A 7500-nucleotide genomic window follows, 5' to 3' on the forward strand; every position below is an offset into this window, starting at 1 on the left:
AGCGGAGGGCTGATCACCTTTCCTTCATGTGTTAACGATCGAAATAACACTGCGTTTATATGTTGCAGTGCCCTATGCACCATTTGGGTGCGGATGAGGGTTTAAAAAAAAACTTTTTTTTACATTTTTGGACTAAGTAGAATCTACTTAGATTACCACAAACGTACCACAAAAAAAATTGTCCCTTACTGTGTTTTGAGTTTGGACAGCCGAACAGACCTTGCATGTTTTAACAAAACCAAATTCACGTCCGAAATCGTTGCAAGCGACATGTTTGATATTTACAACATTTTGAGTGTGTCCAAATACTTGTTCACAAATCTAGATTATCTCCGATTATAGGAGTTATTTTTCATATTATTTTTTGACATCTCAACATAAATGAAGAAAAATATGGAAGTCTGGGCATTTACGGGGCTTACGACCGTCATAGGCTGGTTTAAGTGATCACTTCACACACATGTATCTTTCACCAATTACACCCATGACACTTAAACCAGCCTATGACGGTCGTAAGCCCCGTAAATGCCCAGACGTTTTTTGGAAATGTCAAAAAAATAATATGAAAAAGTAACAGTAAGTGTCCACTGCCCGGAATTTTACCGTCCGGCAGTCCGGTTTTAAAAAATGAAAGCGACTACGACAGTTTAGCGTGATGGAATTTACGCGCAACGTGTTCACGCACCGATCAAGAGCTCCGATCCGAAGAAAGATGGACAAGTGCACAAGCCAATCCAAGCCAATCGTCGTTTTGAAACGCTTACTGACGTGCCGGACGGTAGTGGACAAACGCCCTAACTCATTAGAAAAATCTCAGGTTGCAACCCGTACAAGCTTGTGTAATTAATTATATGTTTATTTTTACAATAGGAATTTAAAATCACAATTCAAATATGTATATAATAATCTCAAGCGTGATACAAAACATACTGTGTAAATAATACGCTTATGACGTATTTAATTTACAGCATTTAACACTTTAGCACCGGACATGATCGAATCTTTAGAACCGAATGAAATAACGACTTGTTTATCCTGTTCCGTTCTGATTACCCAAAAATTACACGCGTTCCGAACGGGGGGGTACCAAAAGATCCAGTTCATATTTGTATGGAAATCGTAGTACGCAGCTCGCAGCGAGTACCAACTCACTGCCGACTGAGTTATAGGGATATAGAGAGTGTTTTTGCCTAGAATTTTCACTCATGAATTACATGAAATTATAGTAAGTTTAAACATAAAGAGTATATCCACTCACGAATAGGCATAGGCTATGTATGAAACTTAAAAAAGTTGAAGCCTGAGTAGGGTCATGATAAGCGGTGTTGCATAAGCCGTAGCTAGATTTCAGAGTCACTTGGACGTTAGGTAATTTAAAAAAAAAATTATATGGATATAACGTCCGTGCCAACGCACCGTCGTGCGACGACTGAGTGCGGGTAGCAGGACAATACATACATTTGTGAAAAAGTATTTATTTAAATATATATATATATATATATATATATATATATATATATATATATATATATATATATATATATATATATATATATATATATATATATATATATATATATATATATATATATATATATATATATATATATATATATATATATATATATATATATAAATATATGTATATATATATATATATATATATATATATATATATATATATATATATATATATATATATATATATATATATATATATATATATATTAATTAAATTCGAAAACATTGTGTTTGAATTCCCTAGAATTTCACATCTTTGGTGAGATGACAGGAGGTTTTTATTTTATTTGAGATAATTCATATTTGTGAACAAGTATTTGGACACACTCAAAATGTTGTAAATAAATTAAAATTTATTTATTTTATTTATTTATTTATTTATTTTTTTCATAATACATAGATACATTCATATACACATTTATTATACGTATTCATTTCATATACACATTTATTATACGTATTACGGCTCTTAAGGCATGGCCTGTGTTGAGCCGAATATATATATATATATATATATATATATATATATATATATATATATATATATATATATATATATATATAGAAGTTACAAGAATTTAAATAGTGTGGTTGTCAATCATGAATAGAATTGGTGAATGTTACACGCGTGTTAAGTGATCACTTAAACCTGCCTATGACGGTCGTAAGCCCCGTAAAGCCCAGACATCCATATTCTTCTTCATCTATGTTGAGATTTCAAAAAATAAAATAAATAATAGTTGGTAATTTGTTTTGTGTTGCGATATTTCTTTTTTTTTTGTCCATTTCATTATTTTTTGTATGCTTAACACACGTTATAACACGTCTTTATTATTTATTATTATTATGATTTTACATGTGTGGGTGATCCTTGAAATGAACTTTAAAATATCATTAAATACTAATGATTAATCGTTATTATTTATATCAGTTTTGTTAAATAATCGCGATTATCGATATGCGTATATATTTTTAATACTCAACTGTACGGAAAGATAAGTCGTGAAAAAATGGGCAAGGGGTGCACGGTAACCCCAAAATCAATGTTATAAACATTTTTTATTATATAATAATAATCCCTTACCGCACCCCAATGGTGCATAGGGCACTGCTTCATATAAACGCAGTGTTAGCTCGATCGATTACACATGAAGGTAAGGTGATCAGCCCTCCACTTCAGGTACCAGTCCAGTGTAATATTGAATAAATATTAGAGTGAAAAAATCAGTTATATTTATTAAACCCCCCTGGGAATCGAACACGGGACCTCCACAACGGTAGGCGAGCATGCTGACCATTACACTACGGAGGCGGACAAATATTATATAAGTACAAGTATATATCACCCACTCCTTTCAACAACGTCATATATCAAAAAACTTGATTTTTCAGGAGATCGTTTTTATAGTTTTAAAATATAATAAAATGTATTTAAAATAAATATCAAGCCACTCACTGAACTTTTTACTGTGCAACAGATCTTTTTAGGTAAAACCTGAATGTTCTTTCTCCATTTGAAAAATATTTAATATATTTTAAAAAATAATTAAACAATACCTTTCTTCAAATGCAAAAACAACACTTTCTGCCCTGTAGCGGGTAAATATTAAGTTAAAAATATGCCGCTTTTGCTAGGATATAATACATGTTCTAAGTATGCCGGAAATATACTGAAAATTGTCGATTTTTGATATATGACGTTGTTGAAAGGAGTGAGCGATATATAAATATTTTTTACGGAGAAATATTTATGTTTTTATTATTTAAAAAAAAAAGCACTTGTAAAAATGTAAAAGCCGACAAGTTCAGGTGATACGTTAAATAATTTTCACCACAAAATGTTTCATTGAAATATAAATGTTTTTTTTTTAATCAATGTAAATTTTAACTTGCTGCAATAAAAAAATCCGTTTTATTTTGAATAAAAGTTTTTTATTTATTTATTTTGAATAAAAAATTTTCTTGTACCACGAATTTTCCATATGATCAAAAGTGCTACCTGACTTTTGAATGTGTTTGAGTTTGTAAAAGCAAACACATTCATTGTAACTCAGAGATCACTTATATTTATTTGACCCCCCCCCCTGGGAATCGATCCCGGGACCTCCAGAACGGTAGCCAAGCGTGCTGACCATTACACTACGGAGGCGGACTAACAAATTAAAAATTGATTTTAATTTCTTCTGAAAAATTCGCGTTATTATTTAGGAAAATGGTATTATACTTTTTTTTCTTCAGAAATAGTATCATATTTTTAGAAAAAAATGTTTTTTCTTTCTAAGTAATAAATCAGTCACATTGTGCCAATATCAATCCAGTTTAAATATTAACATATACTTACTCGGTAAATATCGCTGATTGAAACGTGTCACGATACGGTTTTAAAATTAGAGATATTTACCTAGTAAAAGTTAAAATTTATAATGGACGTTTATTACCACAAAGTGACTGACGAATCAATTAAAGTAATTTTAATTTGATAAACAATCAATTGTAATATGTTTTTCATTAATTACTTTTGAATGATAATGTTTTAAAACAAGTTCATGTCGAATTTCGTATTATTGTGAAATCGCATTGTTGAACAAAAATCTCATTGTGATAAATATTGGTTTTGTCAACAAGTATGTTAAAACATAAATAAAGAATACACTGTAATAAAATACACAATGACAGCGATATTGGATCATTTATACGGAGCCATTTTTGGAAAATACTATATTTAGTAACGACTGCCATTTATAAAATATTTAGTTATTATTTAAACAACAATAATACGAAATGATTCCGTTTTTACAGCATTATTTATGTATTTATTAATCCAATCATTTCATTCTTAGGGTAAATATGTTTGTTCCATTTCTTCCAGATAAAAAAAAAACATTTTTTAAAGAATCTAAGGGCATAATACCCCCATTCGAGATAGGACTAGTAAATTTTGCTCGCTTACGGTTATGACTGATAACTCAATAATCTAATAATTCCCAGCGATACGGGTAATAAATTACCAAGATTACATGCAAAGGTATTTATTTTATCTGCTAAGAACGCAAAAAATTTAAAGGATTTAAAAAATATACAATTTAAGAAGAAAAAAAACACAGATAAGATAATGTAAAAAGCCTCTTACCTCGGGAGTCGTGTGTCACCGAAGCAAGCTCTTTGTGATCGAAAATGCATTCATTTTAAACTGTCAACGCGAATGTTCACACTAAAAATACGTAACAAGGTATATGCACTGCGGTTGTAAAAATTGCAACGATATTTGAAATCACTTTTGAAAACTACAATCGAAAATTGCATTCATAGTACGTAAGTCGTGAGTCTTTAAAATGGATTGCAAACGAGGATGTAAGATTTATTTATGAACAACGCACGCTATATATTACGCAAACATTATGAATGGGAAAATTTATATTTTCACTACAAATTAACGCGAATAATTCCACAAATACACAGAGGAAAAGTGTATTGAAAAAAATCAAAAGAAATCACGTAGAAAAATGTATATTTTCAACTGTCGAAACGTCAAAATAAAACAGTGCGAATTTCGTTTTATTTTTCGATGTAATTATTTTTCTCACTTATATAACACTAAAACGGGATGTTATTCGCGTGTTTTAATTGATTGGGTTTAATTCTGATAGGGTTTTAACTCAAAATATGGGTTTCGCCAGGAAGTGTGCGAATTTTCTGTCAGACTCGCGACAGTTCACCGCACGGTCCAGTGCGCAGACGGCAGCGCGCAGAGCGGCCAGTTCGAGACTGACTTGCATTGCTCAGCTATGTGAATGTAAGTCGCGGCCGCGATACACAAAGCTTTCAATTTCCGCGCCCCGCTTGGCGCGAATTCGATTAGTAGCGCGGTTGCGAGGAAAACTTAACCTAGAATCATTGGGAACATTTTAGGACATGAAAAATTAAGAAAATAAGTTAAGGATGAAAGGAGAAATAAATATTCAAATAAAATAAAATACAATACTTATAGAAAAGGTGAAATTCGAGTTAGTGATGAGTAATATTTTCTAATTTTTTCCTTTAAACATGCTTCTTGCCTTATGTTTTTTTTTATCCCTATTTACTGTATTTAAGTCCGCCTCCGTGGTGTAATGGTTAGCGTGTTTAGCTACCGCGCTTGGAGGTCCCAGGTTCGATTCCCAGAGGGGGAAGATTCCCAGAATAAATATTAGCGAATTTGCTCTCTAATATTAATTAATATTCCTCTGGACTGGTCCCTGAAGCGCAGGAGTGATCACCTTGCCTTCATATAATTAACGATCAACATAACATTGCGTCAATACGATGCAGTGCCCTATGCACCAATGGGTGCGGATTATGGTAAGAGAAAATTACTGTTTTCATTTTTGTTTTTCAGTCTTGTTAACCTTAAGCCCATGTCTCAAAATGAGTAATGGAAATTACTCATCGGGAATGTTATATTTGTGACTTATGTATATAATACGTAAATCTAATGAGTGAAGACAGGATAGTAAAATAAATTTATGAGGCGAATGTGGTTGGTAATAAAAGCAGAGGAAGACCGAGGAAAACTTGGCATGATCAAGTATTTCAAATACTTGAAAGTGGTCAGGTAAGGAAATAATCCACGGGTATGTATGAGAAGATGCATGAACGTGGAAGAGGAGAATAATGTTTGCAGACACAGCGTGGTAACACTCCGGCGGAGCCAGAAAACGTTCTTCATCTTTTTCTTTTCATGAAATAAAATACCAACTTTGTTTTTAACCACTTTTATTTTCAAATACCAAAAATAAAAGTGGTTAAAATCAATGTTTTATTTTAAGAGATGAAAAAGTCTACTGGGTTACGCCGTAGGTAGAGTAGCCTGGATATATTGGATCATCTCCCTCCTTTGATTTACACGACTTTGAATGTCGCTACAATTTTTACGATTTAATTAAGAGTCGATAATACAAAATATATGTTTTATATATATAGAAATACCGCAAAAAAAATATAAATCATTGTTACGACTTGCGAAAAACATGTGTTCTGTGATGTGTACATACATGTTGTGCAATTATCAATGCCATTACATTTTAAAACCATATTTTTCATCAATAAAAATTGGCTTTCTTCGGATTACCGGTTCTATATTTTGATTAAAACGAATAACGGTACATTACAAATAAAATAAAGAGAAATATAATTTATTATTAGATTAAAACCAATATTTTTAGCTTTTCCACTTTTTTATTTGACCAGCGACCGGGTTTCGTCGTTACCGACATCATCAGACTGGTCGATGATGTCGGTAACGTCTGTCGACAGTCTGATGATGTCGGTAACGACGAAACCCGGTCGCTGGTCAAATAAAAAAGTGGAAAAGCTAAAAATATTGGTTTTAATCTAATAATAAATTAAAAATGCAATTCCATCACGAAGTGTCAGTGGATAATATAAATCTATTAAAGAGAAATATGTTTCTAATATATATATATATATATATATATATATATATATATATATATATATATATATATATATATATATATATATATATATATATATATATATATATATATATATATATATATATATATATATATATATATATATATATATATATATATATATATATATGTAATAAAATAACTAGGTACCTACCTATACATTTTATTAAGTACTTACAAAAAGTACCTACATAAAACAGTTCTACCACCAGATGCCGCATGCGTCGCTCAGAATTAAACAAAAGACTTCCGATAATATTATTAACTGTCAGAATAAGATAGATAGATAGATAGATAGATATAAAAATTATTATAAAGATAAATTAAGAATAAACTTTAATTACAAAGCAACACATTGTTTATTTTATTATTATACACCCACTTTACATATTATTTACACTTAATTTTCAAAAGGAAAATATTATCACGTTATAAAACGACAATTTTGTTAAATGGAAATGGATTATGAAACATTAGATGTATTAAAACAATTACTACAATATGT

At 30.7% G+C, this 7500-nt stretch overlaps 1 protein-coding gene across 1 annotated transcript in view; it reads right to left on the minus strand.

The window, feature by feature from the left end:
* LOC148312760 (polyamine-transporting ATPase 13A3-like) overlaps positions 1-5271 on the minus strand; it is a 68623-nt gene extending 63352 nt beyond the window's left edge. Inside the window, exon 1 of the mRNA XM_088274132.1 lies at positions 4652-5271. The gene's annotated coding sequence lies outside the window, so the exon portion shown is untranslated. The remainder of the gene's footprint in view (positions 1-4651) is intronic.
* Between the last annotated feature and the right edge of the window lie 2229 nt (positions 5272-7500).

Source organism: Brachycentrus maculatus, unplaced genomic scaffold, assembly GCF_059751285.1.
Source record: "Brachycentrus maculatus isolate JH-2025_06_01 unplaced genomic scaffold, ASM5975128v1 h1tg000033l, whole genome shotgun sequence".
Lineage (NCBI taxonomy): Eukaryota > Metazoa > Arthropoda > Insecta > Trichoptera > Brachycentridae > Brachycentrus > Brachycentrus maculatus.